General features: G+C 52.4%; 1 long non-coding RNA gene across 1 annotated transcript in view; it reads right to left on the bottom strand.

The window, feature by feature from the left end:
* Window positions 1-2007: 2007 nt before the first annotated feature.
* The window catches only part of LOC117980776 (uncharacterized), a 35285-nt gene continuing 12894 nt past the window's right edge, over window positions 2008-24398 (bottom strand). Inside the window, exons 3-5 of the long non-coding RNA XR_008625831.2 lie at window positions 24058-24225; window positions 14517-14724; window positions 2008-3562 (exon numbers count right to left, since the gene is read on the bottom strand). This is a non-coding gene — a long non-coding RNA (uncharacterized LOC117980776). The remainder of the gene's footprint in view (window positions 3563-14516; window positions 14725-24057; window positions 24226-24398) is intronic.

Raw genomic sequence — 24398 nt, 5'->3', positions numbered from 1 at the left:
GTGTGTGTGCAGGTGTGTGCATGTGCAAGTGCGTGCTATGTGGGCTGGATGTCTTCCCTGCCTCCCCTCCGCTGGAACTTTGGGCTGCTGTGGGAAGCTCCAGGTTTCCTGTCTCTGTAGGATGGTTGGCCTGGCTTGAGCCCAGACCGGGGGACCTTCCCAAAGCCTTTCCTTCCCTGCACATCCTCTGCGGGAGGACCGTGTCTCTGACCCAGCGGAGGGGACAGCCCAGCTCACCTGCAGAGATGGTATGGTCTGCCCAGGGTGCATTTGCAGGTGCAGGCTCTAGAGCCACCTTGGAGCAGGGCTTGGAAACAACACCAAAGCCTCTCTGTGGAGGGTGGGGAACGCAGCGGGCCAGGCCCCCACATGCTGTCCCAGAGGACTTCTTCCTAATAACTCCTGACTCCCGGCTTGGGGTGCCTGCTGTGCAGCTTTTCCACCCAGAAACGCATCTGCCAACACCGAGGCCACAGCCTGGCCCTTGCCTGTGTTCTTCCTGACCCCAGGTCAATCAGCTGGACAGAGCCGCTGCAGAGCATTCAAATTCATCACTGAGGGATTAGGAGACATTGGTGCGGAAGTCAGAGTCTGTTAGCCCTGTTGACAACATCCTCAGGATAGAAGGTGCAGGGGGCAAAACCGTGGTGTGGTGTGTGCATCGTGTGCGCCCATCTGTGCCTTCCCTGCCACCGTCAGCTCCACCGTGGTGTGGTGTGTGCATCGTGTGCGCCCATCTGTGCCTTCCCTGCCACCGTCAGCTCCACCGTGGTGTGGTGTGTGTGTCGTGTGCGCTCATCTGTGCCTTCCCTGCCACCGTCAGCTCCACCGTGGTGTGGTGTGTGCGTCGCGTGCGCCCATCTGTGCCTTCCCTGGCACCGTCAGCTCCACCGTGGTGTGGTGTGTGCATTGTGTGCGCCCATCTGTGCCTTCCCTGCCACCGTCAGCTCCACCGTGGTGTGGTGTGTGTGTCGTGTGCGCCCATCTGTGCCTTCCCTGCCACCGTCAGCTCCACCGTGGTGTGGTGTGTGCGTCGCGTGCGCCCATCTGTGCCTTCCCTGCCACCGTCAGCTCCACCGTGGTGTGGTGTGTGTGTCGTGTGCGCCCATCTGTGCCTTCCCTGCCACCGTCAGCTCCACCGTGGTGTGGTCTGTGCATTGTGTGCGCCCATCTGTGCCTTCCCTGTGATGTGTGCATCGTGTGCATGTTGGCTTCCCTGGCTGGAGGTTCCTCTCCAGGATGACGCGAGCAGTGTGTCCTCATCACGGCTTTTCCAACACCTAGGAGAGCTCCCGGAACCTGAATGGGGATGAAAAGTGAGTCTTGGAGCAAGGAAGAAAGTGTGTCCCCCATGAGAGAAACGGCGGCAAGCAGCATCAGAGCACGGCTCCCTTCCCTTCTCTCCTTCTGCTCTTTAGATTTCAAAGGAATTGGCCCCATGGGGTGTGGGAGAAAATGAACTTCTCTTTTCCCATGAAAGTTGCCTAAAGTACCTGCCTGATTTTCAAAGCTAACCATTCTGTCAACAACTAGAACAAGGCCAGGAGGTGGGACAGAGCCTCACATCCCCCAAATTGAAAAGAAGAAGAGCTTCAACAGAGTGACCAGCACAGACCCCCATGCCCTGGGCTTCCCGGGCAGCTGAGTGACCAGCACAGACCCCACACCCCGGGTTTCCAGGGCAACTGAGTGACCAGCACAGACCCCCATGCCCTGGGCTTCCCGGGCAGCTAAGTGACCAGCACAGATCCCACACCCCGGGTTTCCAGGGCAACTGAGTGACCAGCACAGACCCCACGCCCGGGGCTTCCCGGGCACATGAGTGACCAGTGCAGACACTCACACCCTGGGTTCCCAGGAAGCTGAGTGACCAGCACAGACCCCCACATCCTGGGCTTCCCGGGCACATAAGTGACCAGCACAGACCCGATGCCAGGGGCTTCCCAGCCAGGCTGCCAGAACCCACCATCTGCCATCAGCGGCACACACAAACCTTTTCCACTGGCAATATTTCAAGGCCTTCTTTTTCTTTCCTCAGCACGGAAACCATCAGGAAAATGTTCTGAGTCATGGGGTGATGACCTCAAAGTGTGTTTGTCTCGGTTTGCAGCCTGTTTGGGTGAGCACCAAGATAAACTGCAAATTGGCCAAAGCTGCTAATAAGCAGGCACTCTGCCGTCATCACTGTAAGGATGAGGTGTGTTCAGAATCCGCGGCCCCCGTGCCCCACACTCCTTCAGCAGGTCACTGACTGAACTAGCTCCATACACAGGTCCTGCGGCTTCTGGTGAGCGGCACTGCCCTGGATGCTGATTTAGGGCACGCCCGGCATGTGCCAGGCAACCTTTTGAGGCCTGTCCACTAACAACCCTGGCAGTCAGGTGTGGTCTCACGGTCCCGTTTTGCAGATGAAGACACTGAGGCCCAGAAAGCACCACTTGTCCTCAGATCAGACACTTGGCAGGTGGCAGAGCCCACGTCAGACACAAACTCACCACCAGGCTGGCCCACTATAGCCAGGTCCCAGAGGAGGCTGCCCGCCCAGCACTGAAGCCCTCCCCTCACCAATTGCATGCTGGTGCTGGCCCTGCCCCTCCTGCAGCTCCAGCCCACTCTGACCACGCAGTGCATTCTAGACCTAATTCGAGTAGGGCCCAAGGCACCCCCGCCGTCTGTAGTGTAGACATCTGAGGTCCTTGTTTTAATCCCCAGGAAGAGGTGCACTGAGGAGGAGGAGGAGTAACCTTCGTCATTTTATTTCCCGCTATTGCCGAGCGTGGCCTGGAGACAGTTGCCACGGGGGACGGGGAGGGCCGCCTGCCTGGTGCCCCTGCAGGAGGAGGCAGGCGCAGGCCTGTATTTTATTTCCCACTATTGCCGAGCGTGGCCTGGAGACAGTTGCCACAGGGGACCGGGAGGGCCACCTCCTGGTGTCCCTGCAGGAGGAGGCGGGCACAGGCCTGTATTTTAAGCAACGGTGTAGTGGGGCTCCTTGTTACAGCAGCCTCCCTTCACCCTGACTAATAAATGGAACTGGAATTCAAAACAGGGAACTTGTTCATTAAATTCCTGTTAAGAAATTCAGTATAACAAACTCACAATTATCCTGAACCCAAAAGGCCCCAGGGCCTGAGTCATCAGATTTCTCTCCTGTGTGGAATCAAGGCTTGCTTCGATGGAGAGCCGAGCGCTCACGAGAACCATTTGTGTCTTATTCCTGGGGCTGGAACATGGCAGTGTCCGGTTATCAATGACCATGTTTGAGGCAGCCTTTTCTATTTGCACTAATTTCCTGTTGCTGAGTAACAAATTTCCACGAGCACAGGCGCTGAGAGTAGCACCAACCCTCAGCTCAGTTTCCGCAGGTCAGTGGCCTGGGCACGTTGCAACTTCACTTTCGGGTCTTAGCAGGCTGAATTCATGGCACCGGCCAGGGCTGTGAGACTTCTATGGGCTGAGGGCCACTTTTCAGCTCCCAATTGCTGGGGGAATTTTCTTCTGGCAGTTGCAGGACAGAGGTCTCTATGCTCCTTCCTACTCTCAGCTCCTGGAGGCCGCCTGCCTGCAGGTGGAGAAAATCGTTTTTAGAGGGTCCGTGTGATTAGGCCGGGCCCCCCAATTATCTCCCTATCGTAAGGTCAACTGCTTTGGGATCTTAACCCCATAACAAGCCCTCCCAGCCGCCCTGGATTCCTGGCGAACAGCTGGGAGGAAGTGTGTGCACACCAGGGCGGCAGTCATGGGCCATCTCAGAATTCCTCCAGCTGCTCCACTCAAGAAACACTTCCATTCACAAGCTAACACTCCGCAGTGCCCCCCAGTAATGTTCTGAAGGAATTATCAACCCCCCCAGGAAAACAGACTCAAAAGAGATGTGGTGTACGAAGGCCGCCCCACAAAGAGAAGGGTTCAGGGCTGGCAGAACCTCCCCCTGCCCCTCACTCCATGGCCACACTGATGTGGCTTCAGCTTAGGCCATTTTCTCTCTTCATTGATTCAATTATTCATCCATTCAATGATTATTTATTGAGCCCACGACATGCCAGGCACCGCTCCAGGGACTACGGGAACTGCAGTTTAAAAGACATCAGTCCTCACTGTCATGGGGGCCTCTGCGTGGGACACGGATGCCTGGATGAACCGGAGGCACTCACAGTGAAGCTAACGGGGCCCAGGGAAGGACCAAGCCTGAGGGAGTAGAAAGGGGTCAGGAGGTGCAGCGTCGCTAACCAGACAGAGGCCACTGAAGCTTCAATATCCGCCCCCACCCGACGATCACAGCGTGTCCGGGATACGGTGGCGCAGTCGGAGTTCACAGCTTGCCCCCTACATCCCGGGCCTCAGGCTAAGGGCTTATTACATTACTTCTGTTCATCCTTTGAGATGTCTCCTACCTTTGTACCACATTACAGACTGGAAGAACAACTCAGAGCCTGAGCGCCTTGGGAAACCCATGTGGGGAGAGCTGCCATGACCACACGGGTTCAGCTTCAGACCTGACATCTCCTCCTGGCTCCTACCAGAGCCTGGAGTCATCAAAGATTCAAAGGTGCTGAGTAAAACCATGCCCTTGTTTTGGAACGTGTCCACCCAGGGCTTCTATATAAAATGCTTATCGAGCCAGGATATGTATGTGACTAAAACCTTCTAGTCTGTGTTTCTACAATGCCTTAAGTGGATGAAGGAAGGCCCCTAACAAAGTGGCCCCAGAGCTGGGAACTACGGGGCCTGCACGGTGCTGGCTGCGGGGACCTCTGTGGCCAAGCATTGCAATGGGGCAGCGGGACAAAGGCCCTGGGGTGGGAGCGCGTTTGTGGTGTCCTGGCCGCAGAAAAGGCCAGTGTAGCTGTAGAAGGGGATGGGCAGCAAGGGCCACACCCTGAGGGCTTTGCAGGCCTCCTACTGGGTTGCATTTTACGCTATTTATTTATTTATAGAATCCGTGCCACCCCTCTTGCCTGGGAGATGAGGAACCCTGGGAAGCAGGCAAGCCAGGCCTACTGTTTGGATAGATGGCAGCAAGTGGCCTCAGGGCGACTGGGGAGGGCCCAGAGGACCTGGTCTTGGTGCCTTGGGACCTGGGCGTTTACCTCATTGTGTTGAAGCAACACTTAATACAGCCCCTGCAATATGTGAACCTCAGACCAGATGTTCCTTCCCCCGTTGGTGGGAGGCCCTACGCCCTCACCTCCCCATCACCCCTATCATTACTGCCATTATCATCATCACTCCCATTATTACCACCATCCTCCATCATCACCCACCATTACCTTCATCACTGTCACCCCCATCATCATCACCCCCATCATCATTGCCCACATCATCACTGTCACATCATCATCACCCCAACATCACTGTCTCCCCATCATCATCATCACCCCAACATTACTGTCTCATCATCACCCCAACATCACTGTCACCCCATCATCATCATCACCCCAACATCACTGTCACCCCATCATCACCCCAATATCACTGTCACCCCCATCATCATCACCTCCATCATCATTGCCCCATCATCGTCATCACCCCCAACATCACTGTTGCCCCCATCATCACCCCAATATCATTGTCTCCCCATCATCATCACCCCAACATCACTGTCACCCCATCATCACCCCAACATCATTGTCACCCCATCATCATCATCACCCCATCATCATCACCCCAACATCACTGTCACCTCCGTCATCATCATCACCCCAACATCACTGTCACCCCATCATCATCATCACACCAACATCACTGTCACCCTCATCATCACCCTTAGCCCCCTTGCTTCCGCAGCCACGTTGCAGCAGGTCTTGTGTATCCTCACCGGGTGATGGGCGAGCCCTAAGGCGCCTGTGATCAGGGAGCCGGGACAGAGGCAGGTGCACAGCGGGGCAGTGTCTGGGCCACCAGGGTCCCTGGGGAGGGCACTCCGACCCCAGGCAGTGCCCAGGAGGGGCGCCCAGGCCCTGGTCCTTTGATCTGTAGGATTTCACCACCCGAGGCCCAGGGAAGCGGGGAGGGGCTGCAACCGCAATTCTTCAGAGGTCTTAGAGGTTGTTTGGGTCAAGATTGTCCCAGGACCCTGCCTGGCCACCCTGGGAGCCTGAAGGAAGGGCAGGACCCAAGAGTCTGCGTTTTCGCCAAGCCCCCAGATGGGGAGGGGGTTCCATCCGCAAACTGAGCACCAAGTCCCCAGTGTCCATCTGCAAGTTGAGCAAGGCTTTAGGAAGGTGTCAGGAGAGGAGAGTCAAAAAACGTGATCTTCCCTGAGGTCAGAAAAGTGTTCTCATGACCGGAAATAAAACGAAAACCCTCCTCTCAATTTGAAGTGAAATCCCTCTCTCTCTCAGCCTGCAGCCCGGGCCGTGGCTCACCCTGGGGCAGAGGCCGGACCTGAGCATTTCCAGGAGAGCGGACGCCCTCATCCCCCACTCATGGAGCAGCCTTTGAGATAACCCCAGCTTCCACGGAGCCTGTTTTCTTAGTGATAACTAGGAAAGAAAGCAGGTCAACGAGGCACTTCCCCCCATTGTTAGCCCTTCTATCGCTGCCTGAAAAACCGGTGCTGCCCTCCCCACAGGGCCTCAGCAGAGCGATGTGCAGCAGGAAACTTCAGCTTCCAGAAGGTGCCTCCAGCAGGTGAGCCCCGGGCTGGGGGCCAGGCCTAACAGGTAGCCGGACTCCCGGGCCTGCTCAGGAGAGGGTCAGACCGATGCACAGACAGCATCACTGCCTTCCTCAGAGGAAGGAGAGGCTGGAGCGGATCCTCACGGCGGAAGCGGGGCGCTCAGCAGGGGGCGGGGCGGGGCGCTGCGTGGCGTCACCTGCTGGCGCCGCACGCTGGCCTGAGCTCCCTCGCCTGAAAATGAAAATGGCGGCCTCCTCCACACTCGGCCTGGCAGGGCAGCTTCTTCTCCCTGAAGAAGCTCATTCCGTGTCTGGAGCTTGCTGCCAGCTGGAACGTTCCTGTGGTTTCTACCTGCAGATCTTGGCTCATCGATTGGGATCGTACAGAAACTAGAGTTCCTCTCCCACATGACGGACTCTGAAACACAGCGAATCCCCAGGATGTGGGCGACTGTCACGGATAAGCATTCACTGGGTATCGGCTCTGTGGGGGAGACTAGAAGTTTCAAGAATGAGTAAGAAACCCTCTCAGGGAAGGAGAGTATGTGGCTTCACACAGACTATGGATGGGTAGACAGAGAGATGACAATAATGATGACAGACGCACGGTAGATAAACAGACAAATGATAGATACATGGAACGATGACAGACAAGTCATGGAGATATGATAGATAATGATGATAGATGACGCTGATGAAGGACAAATATAAAGTTGAAAGGGCTGCGGCAGGGCCCATGTGAGGTCCTGTGGTGACCCCTGGGAAGAGCACTCTGCTCAGTCCAGGAGCTCAAGGACAACCTAATGGAGAAGATGAGACCTGAGCTAAGCACCTTGGCCTGGTCTCGAAACAAAAAACAATAACAACAAAACACCCTTGTTCTTTCACGAAACAGAGAATTCTCAACAACCTGGCCCTCTTCCTATTCATTCATTCATTTCTGAGCTTAATACCCAGAACTCCTTACCACCTGCTGAGTGCTACGAGCCAGGTGTCTGTGCAGGGCCGAGGGCAAGACAGACCCCAATGGTGCCCACAGGTGCTGCCCGTCTGCGGATGGCACAGGCAACCCAAGGCCACAGTGGGGCGCGATAACTCAGTGGTGAGGGGCAGCACAGGCCCAGGCATTCACAGGGAGCGACACACACCCAAGACCGGGGGCCAAACCGGGGTCCCTGGAGAAAGTGGTTTCTTAGCACAAACTAAATGATGAGAAGTCAGTGAGAAGGGTCATCCAGACCAAGATGAGGGGCCAGAAAAGGGCATGTGGAGTTGAGCAGATAAAGGAGGCTCAGCATGGCCAGAGTGCAGAGGCCAGGAAGCCCACCCAGGGTGGGCTGGATGGGCGGGAGGGAGACCTTGGGAGCCAGTCAGGGGTCAGCTGGATGGACAGGAAGGAGAACCATGTGGGACCAGTAAGCATGGGCAGAGAGACCATGGGGACCAGTCAAAGGCGAGCTGGATGGGTGGGAGGGAGACCATGGGAACCAGTCAAGGGTCAGCTGGACGGATGGAAGGAGAACCACGGGGGACAAGTAAGCATGGACAGGGAGACCACAGGGACCAGTCAACGGTGAGCTGGACGGCTGAGAGGGAGGCCATTGCTGCAAATGGGCTGAATTTATCTTAACAACAATGGTTATCTGTGGAAGGGATCAAGTAAGGGAGTGACATGATCAGACTCTTGTTTGGGGGACTCACTGTTGCTACAGAGTAGAAAGTGCATGTCATTAGGACAAGCCTGAAGGGAGAGGAGACAGCTCCCACAATTACCCAGGCCAGAGAGGAGAGGGCCTGCAGGACATGGAGAGGATCTGTGTCATGGAATTCGCAGGGTTCTGCTTGGATACGTTGAGTCGCTGTGACCTGTAGACCCTTGAACGTGTCCTGGAGTGCTGTGTCGAGAACTGGCGAAGAAAACACATCGAGAGTCATGGACATGAGATGACCACGAGGTGGAGGGAAGCCCTGGAGGGAAACCCACAGGGAGAGGCAGGGAGGCCCTGGGCTGATGCTCAAGGCTGCCCAGGTGGGTGGAAAGGCTCAAGGAAGCCCGCAGACTCCCCTTGCAGTGGAATGCCCCAGTGAGGGCCCAGCTGCAATGCCGCCTGGGAGAACAAGAGGACAGGGTGACACAGGGAAGAAGCTGCCCACCAAGACCATGGGGCTCTCCCGATGGAGGCGTCCAGCCCCCACCCCCTTTGATGGTGGCATTCGAAGTCAGTGCTGCCAACAGAGACACCACAGAAGTGGGAAAGTGGAATGCGTGGAGGCCCGTTTGTGTGGCAGCATCATGGGTGTAGCCCCAAGGATGGCTCTAGGAGACCCACAGGCCAACACGATCCCTGCAGCGGCCCCTCTCCCCAGGCCACAGGGCCTCCGCATCTGAACACCTGTGTGGCTGGTTCCCCTCTCAGGGAAGGCTCTTTGAAATATCTGAGGTGGCCTCTGCCTTCTTGATGGTTACAGGGAGGGAGGAGGTTATTTGGAAGATGGTGACCACAATCTCAAGAGCTACAGAGGTCAAAAGCCTGGAAAGCAGCCATTGGGCTGGGCAACCAGAAGGTGTGGGTAGCGTCAGCCAGGGTAGGCTGGGGTGGGTGTGGGAGCCGGGGTGGGTGTGGGAGCCCGGCTGCTGCGTCCAGGACACAGCGGAACTGCTGTGGCTCTATCAAGAGATTGGTTTTGTTTCTGTGGAGGGAGAGAGATGGGGCTTCTCTCAGAAGCACGTCCCGCCAGCCCTGGCCTCTCTGAGCGCCGCCTCTCTTGGGCTGCTGCCCCCTTTCAGTGCCAGGGGCAGGGCTGAGTCCAGCCCCAGGCACAAGTCATTGGCCCAGTCAGGGCAGGGCATGAGCTGTGTTGGTGCCAGCCATAGAGCCAGGATCTGTTTCCTCTGAGAAGCAGAAACCGAACCCCATGGCCTAGGCTCCTGGTGGCTCAGGTGCGGTGACCCCAGAAGCTGACATTTCAGTGGGCGAGATCTGTGCCCTGGGTCACCCAAGCTTCTGCACGTGGCCAGGACCTCCAGGGCCTCCTCTGTGCCCATCAGTTCCCACCCTCTATGGGGGCTCCTTGGTGAATTTTCAGGCAAAATCAACCCTTCGGTTCTGAGCTCCACTGGCCACTTGCCAAGGGGCCCAGGGGACAGCACCCTTCTCCATCCCCTCTCCTCCACACATGTTTCTGTAAGAGGCCCTGGGCTGGGGCTGGTGTTGCAGGAGTGTGAGTGTCTCTGACAGGACTCAGAGTCACCTCATGTCTCCGCATGACAGAGGAGCCAGGCTGGTTTCAGAGGTGAGCAATCATTGGATTAGTGCAGCCCCATTTCAAAAGTGTTCATTTAGCTGATTTCCGTAACCTGAAAAGACTTTTCAACTCATGACAACCTCGGAACGTGGCCTTCGTTCGTCCCCTGGCCCTGCCAGCGAGAGGGGAAAGTGTGTGGTGAGCAAAGTTGAAATGACCAGCGGAGATGAAATGTACCATCCTGCTGATCATCCCTACCCTGGGTTTCTCCGCAATTTGGTTTTTTTGTTGGTTTTTAATTTAGTCACCCACCTCTGGGCTGTGGAGAGGCCTGTCCACCCTGCATGGCTAATGTTATGCACCCACTTGGCTGGGCCACAGTGCCAGTGTTTGGCCAGACAGGTTGCTGTGAAGGTGTTTTTAGATTAGATCAGTATTTAAATCAGTTGACTTTGAGTAAAGCAGATGACCCTCCGAAGTATGGGTGGGCCTTGTCCAATCAGGTGAAGGACTACAAGAAAAGACTGAGGTTCCTGGAGGAAGAAGGACTTCGGCCTTCAGAGGCCTTTAGACTCCAGCTGCAGTGTTGCCTCTTCCTGGGTCTCCAGCCTGCCAGGCCGCCCTGTAGAATTCAAACCTGCCAGCCCTGACAATCACAGGAGACACTTCCTTAAAATGTTTCTTTCTTTCTGTCTCTCTCTCTGCCTCTCTCTCTTTCTCTTTCTCTCACACATACACACACACACACACACATATACCCTGTTGGTTCTGTTTTTCTGGAGAGCCCTAATTTGATTCTCTTCAAGCCTTTTTTTTTTTCTCTAAGCCACCTGTTCTCAACCCTTCGAGCCTCCATCATGAGAAAGGGTTGCATTTCCTCATTCTGTCTTCTGAGCATGCTCCTGTGGTCCAGGCATCATCATCCTGTATCTTTTGTTTATGATTGTGTCTTGGGACCTACGACATTGCCCAGCACATAGCAGATGATCAGAAACCATGGTTTGAATACCCTGAATGAATGCAGAAGTGAGTTAGCAGGCATCTCTGTGCCGGCAGTATTTTAGGTGTGGGGGACCCTTTGGTGAACGAGGACAACACAGTCCCATCCCCAAGAAACTGACGATGTCCTCAAACACAGCAGGCCCCAACCTTTTTGGCTCCAGGGACTGGTTTCTTGGAAGACGATTTTTCATGCACGGTGGGCGGGGGAAATGATTTCGGGATGAAACTGCTACCTCAGATCATCAGACTTTGATTCCCATAAGAAGCCCGCAGCCTAAATCCCTGGCATGTGCCATGCACAGTAGGGTTCACACTCCTCTGAGAATCGAATGCTGCCTCTGATCTAACAGGAGTAGGGGCTCAGGTGGGAACGCTCGCTCGCCCACCACTCACCTCCTGCTGTGCAGCCCGGACCCTAACAGGCCATGGATGGTACCGGCCTGTCCCCGGGAGCTGGGGGTCCCTGTTCTAACACACATCAGCCAAAGCTGAGCACAGCACTCCAGGTTTCGCCTGAGTGAAGCGTGGAGTGGCCGGTCACTACCTTTCTTCAGGATTCTGTGCATTTACTCATGTGACCCAAGCTTTAAGAGGGACGCAGGGTCCCGGAACCGCGTGCAAGATGGGAAGGTGGACCCGGCTGCCTTTCCGAAGGCACCTCCCAGGGGGGTTCTCGTCCACTCCACACAGTTTCATTACAGGGCATAAAACGGCACCACAGCATGAATCCCCAAAGCAGTGGAGATGAAAGGAGCGCATTGAAACAACTTCTGTATCTTTTCCTACCAAAATACAGGCTTATGACACAATAAAAAAATAAAATTAGGAGCTTCAGATCCCATGAGACATTGTTCAACCCCACTTCCCACAAAGCCATAGATGCTGCCGGTGGCCACTAGACACAGAGCAGGGCCAGCGCTGGCCAAGGGATGCAGGGATGTGGCTGGGGGTCCCCACACTGCCCTGCAGGGTCAGGAGACCTGAACGTCTTCCGTCCAGGATCCATATACAGAAGAGAGCATTTGCAAATGCATGTGGTGTGGAGAGAGATCCCCAAGCTGCTCAGAACCATCCTAATTCTCTTCCTCCATGGAAATTAAGTCCAGGGCATGGAGGCCTCCATGCCACAGAAGGTGGCCCTGTCAGAACTGGCAGTCTCACCTGGCCGTCAGATGGCTCGTTCCTGTAAACTCAGTGCCCTCCAGACCAAGGCCCCTTTCTGTGAGTCTGAAACTACGTGGATACAGCACTTGGCTTCCCAGACACGGTGAGGAGCCCAGCCGTGGGCCACAGATAGACAGCACCCACAACAGGAGGGGCCCAGCAGGTCAGGAAGGAGGCATTTCCGGCCAAGGATACAATCCATGCATGGCTCCAGCCTCCACAAAGCTATCTTGAGGCTTCTGAGTTGCTGTTTAAAAGGACGGGGAATGATGTTCAGAATTAAAGGGTGGAAAGAGCCCAGCAGACATGGAGGGGTAATCCCTTCCCTGAAGAAAGAGGAAATGAGCCGTAGGGAGCTGAGAGTGTGCATCCCAGGCCACACAAGCAACGTAAACAAAGAAGCCAAGTCCCTCAGAAGGACACTGAGCCACTGATTCCCCAAAAAACAAAGGCACTAAAAGAGAGTGGAAGCTGCAAGCAACCCAGGCCACAGGCAGGAGCTCAGGAAAGTTCCTAATTAAAGAAACTGGTAACTAGGAGTAAAATATGCAAGATTATACCAAAAGAATTGCACACCCTCACAAAGGAGCTCATGGTGAAAGAGACCCTCTCTGTGGGGCTCACAGTGAGGGAGACCCTGTCCACGAGGCTCACAGTGATGGAGACCCTGTCCACAAGGCTCACAGTGATGAAGACCTTCTCCACGAGGCTCACAGCGATGGAGACCCTATCCACGAGGCTCACAGTGATGGAGACCCTCTCCAGGAGGCTCACAGCGATGGAGACCCTATCCACGAGGCTCGCAGTGATGGAGACCCTGTCCACGAGGCTCACAGTGATGGAGACCCTGTCCACGAGGCTCACAGTGATGGAGATCCTCTCCCGGAGGATCACAGTGAGAGAGACCTTCTCCACGAGGCTCACAGTGATGGAGAACCTGTCTAAAAGGCTGACAGTGATGGAGACCTTCTCCACGACGCTCACAGTGATGGAGAACCTGTCTACAAGGCTGACAGTGATGGAGACCCTCTCCACCAGGCTCACAGTGATGGAGACCCTGTCTACAAGGCTCATAGTGATGGAGACCCTCTCCAGGAGGATCATAGTGAGGGAGACCTTCTCCACGAGGCTCACAGTGATGGAGAACCTGTCTACGAGGCTGACAGTGATGGAGACCCTCTCCACGAGGCTCACAGTGATGGAGACTGTGTCCACAAGGCTCACAGTGATGGAGACCCTCTCCAGGAGATTCACAGTGATGGAGACCTTCTCCAGGGCGCTCACAGTGATGGAGACCCTCTCCATGAGGCTCACAGTGATGGAGACCCTCTCCAGGAGGCTCACAGTGATGGAGACCTTCTCCAGGAGGCTCACAGTGATGGAGACCTTCTCCAGGAGGCTCACAGTGATCGACACCCTCTCCACGAGGCTCACAGTGATGAAGACCCTGTCCATGAGTCTCACAATGATGGTGACCCTGTCCACAAGGCTCACAGTGATGGAGACCCACACTTTGATGTTCACAGTAAGAGACCCTCTCCACGAGACTCACAGTAAGAAAAACCCTTACCATGTCCCTCCTTTCATGACATTGCTCCATTTTTGTCCTCCATGCCCACCCTCCTTGTCCTTCATCTTTATCCCTAATCCGCGTCCTCATCCAGTCCCTCCTCTAGGTTCCTCCTTCACATCCTCCCTTCCTCGTCCTCCCCAGCCCATCTCCTTCCTCCACATCCTCCCCCGCACATCTCCCCCTTGCATGGTCATCATTGGAGGTCACCCTTTCCAGATTTGCTCCTCCGTGCCCCAGGCTCACTAAAGCTTTGCACAGGAAGAATTTCTCTTATGGACCTTTTTGGGGAAGGGACAAGAGAAAGCAAAAAGAAGGGACTCTTCAACCCTAGGCATCCCCTGCAAACTTCTCTTCTGATCCCCTTTCTTCCATCAACATTTTGGAATTCTTACTGAGCTGCAGAGCAGGAATGATGTTCTCTCCTTCTTAGTTCTAAGAGATGAGCACATTTATTTCCCATGAATCCCAGGAATGTTGTGTGTGGTGTGCACCCCAGTCTTTCAGAAGGTGAATTCTGGACGGAGGACCTGGAAGAGGAAGGGACTCTGGAGGGTCTGACACAGCGCAGGGACGCCTAGACCCGGCCAGGTGTGAGCCCTCTGTCCAGGGCCTCAGTGACAACTGGCGTCAGGAATAAAAAGGACAATGTTCAGGGAAGGCCCTAGGAATGTGAACAGGACCCCCGATGGGCTGGCAGCACACTGGACAGGCCAGCAGGACATCGATGGGCCACGGGCCACTGTAACTCTGACTCTGGAAATGAGAAGTAGCCGAGAGGCCTGGGCATCAGCACTCAGCTCCCTCCTTCCCCTCCGCCCACCCCCCAACGCCCTCCTCCACCACACACCCTGGAAGCTGTGACCGGCAGGCCCAGCTGAGGTGGCCACCGAGGGTCGCCGGCCCGGCATACCCGACAGATGCTTTAATCTTCTGTTTGAAGAATGGCTTCTGCTCAGCTCCGCTCTTCAAACATCTGTTTCTCTTTAGAAAGATGGAGGCATTTCCAGTGGCGCTGCCTGTGCCATGCTGGGGACTGTTTAAACGGCACCCACGTTGTTTACATTGTCCTTTACAGCCAGAGAGGATTTACAGCAGGTGGCTGGACATGCGTCTAAGCTCTGTAAAACAGATCACTCACTTTGAAAAATGAACAGCTTAGCTTCCTAAAAACATCCTTTTTGAAAGGAGGTATTTACTTTATTAACCCATAAAAAAAATCTAAGGAGGACGAAGCTCCTGGAGCTGTTCAGGTTTCAGCACCTTAAAACCACCGAAAAGGAGCAGATTTCTGGCTTTATCACTTGGCCTTGACACCTCCCTGGATGCGCTGCTGCTTGGCTGGCTGGTGGCAGCAGCCCAGGATTCCTGTGCTCTAAACAACACACAAACACTCCACAGCAGAAGGCGTCTGCATCCAGTGTCCTGGAAGATGGAGTAGTGGTAAAGACCTTTGAGAATCTTAAAGCAAGATGACAATCTGAGCTGCATCTGAGAAATGAACTCGTCCAGGAAGGACTGAGGGCAAACGGCAGGCGTGGCCAGGTTGTGATGTTTCCACCTTCAGGACAAAGCGACTCCTCCCTGCACCCCACACAGCATCTGAAAATCTCTTTGTTTATTGGGTTCATACATTTACTAAAATAAATGTTTCATTTGTCTTCATCTCCCCAGAGTGTGACACCTCCTGGGTGTGTGATAAGCGTTTGTTGAAATGATTCCTCATGACTTACCACACTCAGGAGAAATGGGAAAACCAGGAGGTGCTTACAGGTTATAAATAATCAGAGGTTATCAGGAAATGGGCTCCTTTGTTCTACATCCGTAAAACTAGACATTTAACCATGGTGAAAAGAAAGAAAAAGAAGTTTTCTTCTGCTGAGCGCATTCTGCCTATCCCCATAAAGACTTGAATGGCACTGACGATGCCTTGGGCCAGTGTTGAACACACACGCTCTTACAGAATCCCCCAAATCCTCTGTGTGGTGAGGTTACCTCCATCCTACAAGGGCTCAGAGCAGTGAAGGTGACGGCGTAAGGTCCCACGGCCAATCACAGACAGAGTAGAGATTTGAGTTCCCAGCCCATGCCTTGGGCCAGCGTTGAACACACACGCTCTTACAGAATCCCCCAAATCCTCTGTGTGGTGAGGTTACCTTCATCCTACAAGGGCTCAGAGCAGTGAAGGTGACGGCCTAAGGTCCCACGGCCAATCACAGACAGTAGAGATTTGAGTTCCCAGCCCGTGGCTGGTACCCACTGCACCCAGGTGCCTCTCACAGAGACCCCACCTCGTCTACCCTTCATCACCCTGGGAGGAGGACAAAAGCTGAGCCTCAGAGACATGAAAGATGTTATTTCCCTAGACCATACAACTGGCAACTGGAGGACACAGGACTCTACACATTGTCTTGATAAAAAAGTCTCACTTCACTTCTAATCAAACTCACCAGGCTTAAAATATGTAATACAAATTTCTTTCTTTTTTTTATTTTTTGTTTTTTTTGAGACGACAGAGTTTCACTCTATCGCCCAGGCTGGAGGGCAGTGGTGTGATCTCAGCTCACTGCAACCTCCGCCCCCCAGGTTCAAATGATTCTCCTGCCTCAGCCTCCCAAGTAGCTGGGGTTATAGGCATGCACCACCATGGCTGGCTAATTTTTGTATTTTTAGTAGAGACGGGGGTTTGCCATGTTGGCCAGGCTAGTCTTGAACTCCTGACCTCAAGTGATCTACCCACCTCAGCCTCCCAAAGTGCTAGGATTACAGGTGTGAGCCACTGCACCTGGCTTAGAAATTTCTACATCTGGAAATATAGTTCGGTTAAATTTTTTTTGGTTCTGAGAAGTAGCCCTCCTTTTCTTTTAAATTAGCCTTTCCCTTAAATTAGTAGATAATGGATCTTAACCATTCTACCAAATAAGCTCCATTTTCCCACTAATCGATACAGAAGGGCACAGAGGCAGGGGCACGGAGGTCTCAGATCTTTAAGGCCTTTGGTTGGTGACAAAGTAGGAATGCAGGACTCTGGGATTCTTAGGTCATGCTCCCGGGCAGCTGCCATTGTAGACAAGGGGCCCGGAATCCAAGTGTGCATCGGAGAGCCATGTGTGGAAAGAAACGACGTCGGGAAGCGCCTGGCTGCAAGCACAGGTGGCCTCGCCCTTGGGAACCAGGTGGAGACACTCAGATGCTAGAATATTACTATCCTTTCTTCACTCTCTCCTCTGCCCTCCTATTCAGCCGGAGGAAGGAAAACCTAAATGCAAAGATCTACCTTGGTGAAGATCTGCTCAGTGTGAGTCACAGCCCTACGTGCCTAGCTTATGCAGAATATGTTTTCTTTAATTACATACGTGGTGAACACCACTGACTCTGGTATGTTCAAACACGTCTTGTGCCCACACCGCTCTCTAAGCAGTGCCAACTGACTCCAAACGGAAAACCCGGTGTTTCCCTCATAGAGCTCTGAATTCAGGGCCACTATGCCCCGCTTTCATGGAACTAGAATTGGACACTCTTGTGTAAACACATTGTATCCAATTGTCCTGAAAACGAGAGCACCTCTTCCCCAAAAGTCAGAAATAAAAGTGCATTCCTTCTTTTCAATGAAACAAAAGTCTGTTTCACAAAAAAGGGCTGCAAATAAAGGCTTTCTCACATTGACATATGGCCAGATGACAGGAAGAAGCTTTCCAGTGAGATTCAGCGGGGAAGGGAGGCAAGATGCCTTGGTTCACATCTTGGTTTAAATCTCTCCAGTACCTAGGTGTGTGCATCTGAGCCTCCATTTGTGCTCCTGCTCTGGGCCACACTTAGAGCAGTCTTGACATTAGAATTAATTTACTCAAAGCTTCATTTTGTCTCCTGGGATCATTCAGCTAAGAGTCCAAGGAGAGACGATCTTTTAGCTGTCCCCACGTGGGTCCTTCCTGACCTCAGCCAGGGAATGCAGGACCCTTGGTCAACAGTACCACCAAGAGGTAACGAGAGCCATGCCACTCTTTCTAAAGGAGGGGGCAGAGGCAGCTGGCAACAAATGCTCTCAGCAGTTGGGACAGAGAAGGCGCTGCCCAGAAGCAGACAGGACTCAGGCAATGCCTCCCACTGCGTTTCAAGCTTTGCAGGAAATTGTGAGTCTTGGAAGACCTGCGACTCAGTGTAGGGTGAGCCTAGCAAAACTCTCTGGGACCACCAGGAGGAAGCACTTGGTCCCTGGAACAGAGGGCAGAGACCCCCAACAGTGCAGTAGGTGCTCCTGTGCACCTCCATCCTGGTGGCCCGCCACCCACAGGTGGACACGTGCACGTACACCGTGCACACCCCCAAAGCAGGCCGCGTTTGCCTGCAGAATCATTTGTTCCAATTGGGCTTATTATTGTCATTGCCTTATGTATCTAGATAAGCCTCATTGTGAGAAAATATGCATGTGAAAACAGAGGCATTATGTCCATGTAATCTAAGCTGAATGCTTTGAAAAGATACCATAAAGGAAATTCACTAAACATGTACACCCATTTAAGTGTGGATGAGACAGCTGTAAATAAATGGAAAATTCAAAAATCATTAAAATCAAGTGAGATTCTGCTTGAGTCATTTACATGTGTCAGCAAGGTTTTGCTACATCTAATTCCTTGGTTGACCTGGTCACTTCCAAATGGATTCATCTGGCCTTAATGGCTGAGGTAAATAGATGGTCAGATGGTGAAATGGTTGAACAGTAGGAAAGATAGATGACTAGATTCAGTAATGAGCTAGTAAATTTTCAACAACCTGCTCTTTGAAAAGAATAGAGCCCTGACTTGTAGTATTTGCCAATTTCCATGGTGAAAATGATCCCGTCATGGCCAATTTCAAGCCACCAACCTGAAGCCTCTGAACTTCTCTAGAGGGACTGGAGTTGGGAAGACATGTATACAGCCTGCCTGGAGAGCAGGGGCCGTGGCTGTGGCACCCACAGCCAGATGAAGGGTGGGGTATGGACATGAGTTCTGGAGCAGCGTCACTTCAGGGCTGCACTGAAGGACCTCAGGTGATGAGTGAAGGGCTCCAGCCCCTGGCAGCAGGACCACATCAGGTCTCCCCTGCATGCTGCCTCGCCTGGCTGGACCACATCAGGTCTCCCTTGCATGCTGCCTCTCCTGGCTGGCCACGCAGTCTTTTTCCTCCCAGCAGAACATCAATATGGCTCCTTTCCCAAAGTTCTCATGCTCAAGGAGCATGATCAGAGAGGGGCCAGCTGTCACATGGACAATGCTGAACTAGACTCATCCACATGTACGTATGTCCTCCTGCCTATCAGTTATTGATGAAGACATTCTATCATGGTCAATCCACTTTCCTCTGTAACCCATTGTGTAACAGATGTGTTGAGCCTTACTTTGAAAATTAACAAAGACAACATAAGGACCCTGTTTTTCAGAGTCTAAGAGCCTAAAAATGACATGTAGCATATATAAGATCACTTAGTAAGTTGGACTTGAGACTAGGAAGGTGGTATGGTTTCAATGTGTCCCTCAAAGTTCATGTGTTGGAAATTTAATTCCCAGTGTGACAGTGTTGGAAGGTAGGGCTCAAGGGAGGTGTTTAGGCCATGAGAGCTCTGTCTTCATGAAGTGATTAATGTCATTATTGTGGGAGTAGGTTTGTTATGAAAGCAAGTTCAACCCTCCCTGCCCTCTCTCGCTGTTGCCCTCTTTTGCCCTTCTGCTTTCCACCATGGGATGACACAGCACAAAGGCCCTCACCAGATGCTGGTACCATGCTCTTGGACTTCCCAGCCTCCAGAACCATGAGTCAATATAAATTACTCAGTGCAGGTATTCTGCTACTGCAGCATAAATGGACCAAGACAGAACATTTTTGGTTTTTATCCACTTGGGTGTTTGGGGGTTATTCTTATGGGGGTTATTCTTTATTCCCAGAGATAAATGACATTAAAATAAACATGTACCTCAGAAATGGACAAACATTTTCTGGGAAGAAGCACCATTTACTTTCTTTTTATTTTTGAACATACTGGAATCTGAAATAGAAATGGTACTGAGGGACACAGTGGTGGCCCAAGGTGGGAGCAGAGCAGAGAGAGGAAGGGCAAGGAACACCATATTCTCTGCTGCAATCTCCTTCCTGTGAGGAACCCTGAGATAGTTTATACTGTGTCAACTTGATTGGATTGAAGGATACAAAGTATCAATCCTGGGTGTGTCTGTGAGGGTGTTAAAAAAAGGAGATTCACATTAGAGTGAGTGGGCTGGGAAAGACAGACCTACCCTTAATCTGGGTGGGCACAATCTAATCAACTGCCAGTGAGGTTAGACTATAAAGCAGGCAGGCAGAAAAATGTGAAAAGAGAGGCTGGCCTAGCCTCCCAGCCACATCCTTCTCCCGTGCTGGACGCTTCCTGCCCTCGAACATCGAACTCCAAGTTCTTCAGTTTTGGAACTCGGACTGGCTCTCCTTTCTCTTCAGCCTGCAGATGGCCTATTGTGGGACCTTATGATTGTGTGAGTTAATACTTAATAAACTCCCCCTTACGTGTGTGTGTGTATACACACATGTGACATATATATATTCCATTACTACTGTCCCTCTAGAGAAACCTGACTAATACAAACCCTGAACATCACTCACTGGCACATGGGAAGTGGCCAAGGCTGGGGACACAGCAGCTTACCCAGGTGCTTCAGGGTCTCCCGGCAACATGGCCCACCAGATGAGCGCCCTCCTGTGTGGACAGCGGGACACACCCATCACACCCACCAGGCTGAGCTAACTCCCTCTCTAGCCACACAGAGAGGCCCCAGGTTCCCAAAGTCCATGCATCTTCAGCCTCTGAGATTAACAGTGCCACGGGTTGATCTCCTAGCTTATCGCAGTAGCCATTTGCAACAGCACAGTGTATACAGAAGTGTTGATCCTGAGAATTTTGCCTTCAGATTTTACTGTACTGTAATCAATAACTTGTTGTGTATAATTAAGACAAATACATAATGGCCTTGTGTTTATGAAGTCAATATATAGCTTGTAGGAAATTCCTTGGTATTGTTTGTATGCTGTATAAATATTTTAAGATTCTGCCAGTAACAGGAGTTTCTGTGTATATTATACAGAGTTCTCTTTTATCCGGTTTGAAGAAGTAGTACGAAGGAGCGGATGCAAATTGTCCAAACAAACATTTGTTTCTTCCTCCAGCTGGGCAGATTGTTATGACTGCCTTCTGGGGGACCCTGGTGGTCCCAGCATTCATTCACAGGTAACGTACTACTGGGTTGAAATTGAGTTGGAGTGGGTGGGTGAGTGTGAAGTGGTGCTGTGTGGTATTGTGTGTTGCTGTGGTGCTATGTGGTGTGGTGTGGTCTTGTGAGATGAGGTGTGGTATTTTAAGATGAAAGATGTGGTATTGTGAGGTGAGGTGTGGTGTTGTGTGATGAGATGTGGTGTTGTAAGTGGAGGTATCATGCAGTATGATGTGATGTACAATGTGGTGTGGTGTTGTGAGATGCAGGGTGTGGCATTGTGAGGTGGGGGATAGGGTATAGTGTGGTGAGTTGTGGTGTGTGGTGAGGGATGTCGTGTTGTGAGGTGATATGGGGTATGGTGTTTTGTGGTGACAGGCATGGTGTGCGGTGAGGTGTGGTGTTGTGTGGTGAGGGGTATGGTGTGAGGTAGGTGTGGTGTTGTAGGGGGAGAGGTGTGGTGTGTGGTGAGGTGTGGTGTTGTGTGGTGAGGGGGTGGTACTGTGAAGTGAGATGTGTGGTGGGAAGTGTGGTATTGTGTGGTGAGTTGTGGGATTATGAGGTAAGCTGAGGTGTGGTAGGAGTGTGGTATTGTGAGGTGAGACGAGGTATGGTGTTGTGTGGTGAGCGTGTGGTATTATGAAGTGAAACGTGGCATTGTGATGGGAGGTGCGGTGTTGTGAAGTGAGGTGTATTGTTGTGAAATGAGGTGAGGTGCTGTGCAGTGTGATACGGTGTGTGGTGGGGTCTGTGGTGTGTGGGTGAGGTGTGGTGTTCTGAGATGAAGTGTGGTATTGTGAGGCGAGGTGTTGTGTGGTGAGATGTGGCATTGTGAGATGAGGCGTGTGTTATGGGGTGAGGTTTGGTGTTGTGCAGAGTGATGTGGTATTATCTGGTGGAGGATGCAGGTTTGTGCGGTGAGGTGTTGTGTGGTAAAGTGTGGGGCTATGAGGTGAGGTGTGGCGTTATGTGGTGAGGTATTATGTTGTTTGCTGAGGGTTGTGGTATTGTGAGGTGAGGTGCGGTGTTCTCAGGTGATGTGTGGTATTGTAAGGTGTGATGCTGTGACGTGAGATGTGGTGTTATGAAGTGTTACGCAGTGTGTGTGTGGTGGGTGTTGTGGGGTGAGGTGTGGTGTCGTGCAGTGAAATGTGGTGTTGTGAGATATGGTGTTGTGAGGTGTTGTGTTTTTTTGCCCCTGCTGTGGAACAGCTGCATGAAAGTAAAAGGCCAGGCTGGCACCATGGAAAGATCCGAAGTCCGGGTGGACACACAGCACACTGAACAGGGACACCAGGGGTCACAGGGGCCAAAGGGCTGCTGCTACTGGTGACCAAATCCCCCTGAACCTGCCTGAGAGCCAGCCTTTGTCTGCAGGGAGGCCAATCACAACTTCAGTTCTCTGAGAGATCTCGTCCTTATCCCCTCATAACCCAGAGGACACTGAAGTCTCACCTCACCAACTCACAGTCTTCGACTTATCTGGAAAAAGAAGGTGGGCAGAGGTGATGACTGGCCTGGGCGTGAGCCTCTCATGCCAGGGGGACTTCAGCAAGACCCAAGACAGGAAAATCCTCCTCTCTCCTGGATGTGGCCAGATGCACAGTGGAAGCCAAGCCTCCTCCTGCCTTCCTCCATCAGCAAAGATTTATAGAGCACCTGCTGGGTGCCAGGCACTGGGCTCAGGCTGGACACAGGCAACCTCAATACAGCTGAAAGCCTTAGATGCTTTCCTAGGACTGGCCACACACATCAGAGAGAACCAGGGTGGGGAAGGTGCCTTTATGGAAAGGTGGGATTTGACTGCACAGATGAAATGGTTGGAGGGAGACCTCACTGCTGCCCAGAATGGAGAGTGTATGAAAGTCCACAGAAAATCAACTCTGATCCAAATGGAGTCACAGCAGTGGAAACATTCACTAAGGAGGAGGGAGAGGAGTTTCCACCCTCTGCTTTCTTGCCAGCAGCTACCATAAAATAAAAGGCTTCATTAGAAGACACAGTGTGGGCAACACTGTACACAGCTCCTCCTGGCTCAGGATCCCGGGAAGCACGGTGGATCAGATGAATGCTTCCAATGTTGTCTGCCCGCAAGGTGTCCACAGGCATGGAGGACGGAAGGGCAGCTCCTGGCAAACCTGATTATGTGGACAGTTAATTGGCCTTTATGCTACTGTGGTAATTAACCTCTTTTTCTCTAAACAAATGTGAAAATAAACAAGTTATCAAACACATTATTTGTTTCTAGGTCTTTCAGGGTCCATACCTCAAACGTGCACCACTCCCAGGTGGGACCAGCAGCCGGATGAATAAAGGACCCTTGAGGCTTTGGTGGGATGAGTGACCTCCAAAGCCTGATAGCTCCACTCAGACCTTGTAGCACAAGACTTTGAGGGACCTTAGAGGAGATGTGGCCATGGCTGGGAAGAAATCCCAGCCATTTTTAAAGTCCTCCCTGAACCCTAACACTTACCCAAAGTCTGAGGTCCGGACCGGAACGGACTGTTCTCCCTTTAGTCCTAACCTCTGTGAGTGCAGGAACTCCAGCACTCTCACGGGCCACCGCCCTCCCATTGTCCAGCATGGTGCCCAGCCATCACAGGTGACCAGGAAGATGTGTCAGGCACTGTTCTGCGCCCATATAGCAGGAACAGGCAGAACTCCTGACCCCGTGAGCTTAAATTCTAGTAGAACACAGCGACAGGTGGACTGCCCTCATCTGAGCTTGGTCTCTGCATCAGACTTCAGCACCTCCCCGAGCCCTGTGTTCTAAAAGGCCGTTTCATTAAGTCTGCTTCCTTTCATTGTCATTTCTCAAGCTCTGAACGTCAAGACCATTTCAAAAGTTTCTCTCTGACCACTAAATAATTGTTTGTGTTCTACCAGAAAAGCCCATATATGTTATCTTCTGGAATGGATTCCTTCATTAAGGGCTTCTAAATACATAGCGTGAGAGCCCTGCATATGTGAAACAATGACCATTTCCAACTGCAGAAAGAAGACAGAAACGGGGTTGGGACCCTGGAGAAGCTAAGAGGAAACTATGGAGGAGAGACCAAGGCATGTGCAGGCAGCAGCGGGGGATGCAGGGCTCACCAGAGCTCAATGGCATGGGGGTCAGGGCATGGACTCTGGCCCCAGACAGGCTGGAAAGGTGACAGCTGGTCTGTGCCTCAGTTTTTCCACCTGTAAAATAGGGATGCTAAAGCTGCTTACCTCATGGGACTCTCCTGAGGATAAAATGAGTACGTTTGAGGAAAGTACATGGGCAAGTGCCTGGATGCAGGACTCGTGCACGGAACACTCCGCAAGGGCCAGCTGCTGCTTTGAGATACTCCAGGCAAAGCGGCTTCTGAATAGCAGCCATGGCTTGGTTGTGTATATCTGTGTGACAAACAGGAGCAGAAAGAGAACAGAAGAACATCTATGAATGAAATTTCAGTTAACGATAAAAATAATTTACAAATAATTTCCTTTAAAATCCAGCTCTCCCCTACTCAGATGCTGAAGAAGTTGTATGAACTTCCGTTTCTTGCAAGGTGTACCACATCATTAGC

Source organism: Pan paniscus, chromosome 5 (assembly GCF_029289425.2).
Source record: "Pan paniscus chromosome 5, NHGRI_mPanPan1-v2.0_pri, whole genome shotgun sequence".
In the NCBI taxonomy this organism is placed as follows: domain Eukaryota; kingdom Metazoa; phylum Chordata; class Mammalia; order Primates; family Hominidae; genus Pan; species Pan paniscus.
This window is presented reverse-complemented; position numbering and strand designations above follow the sequence as displayed.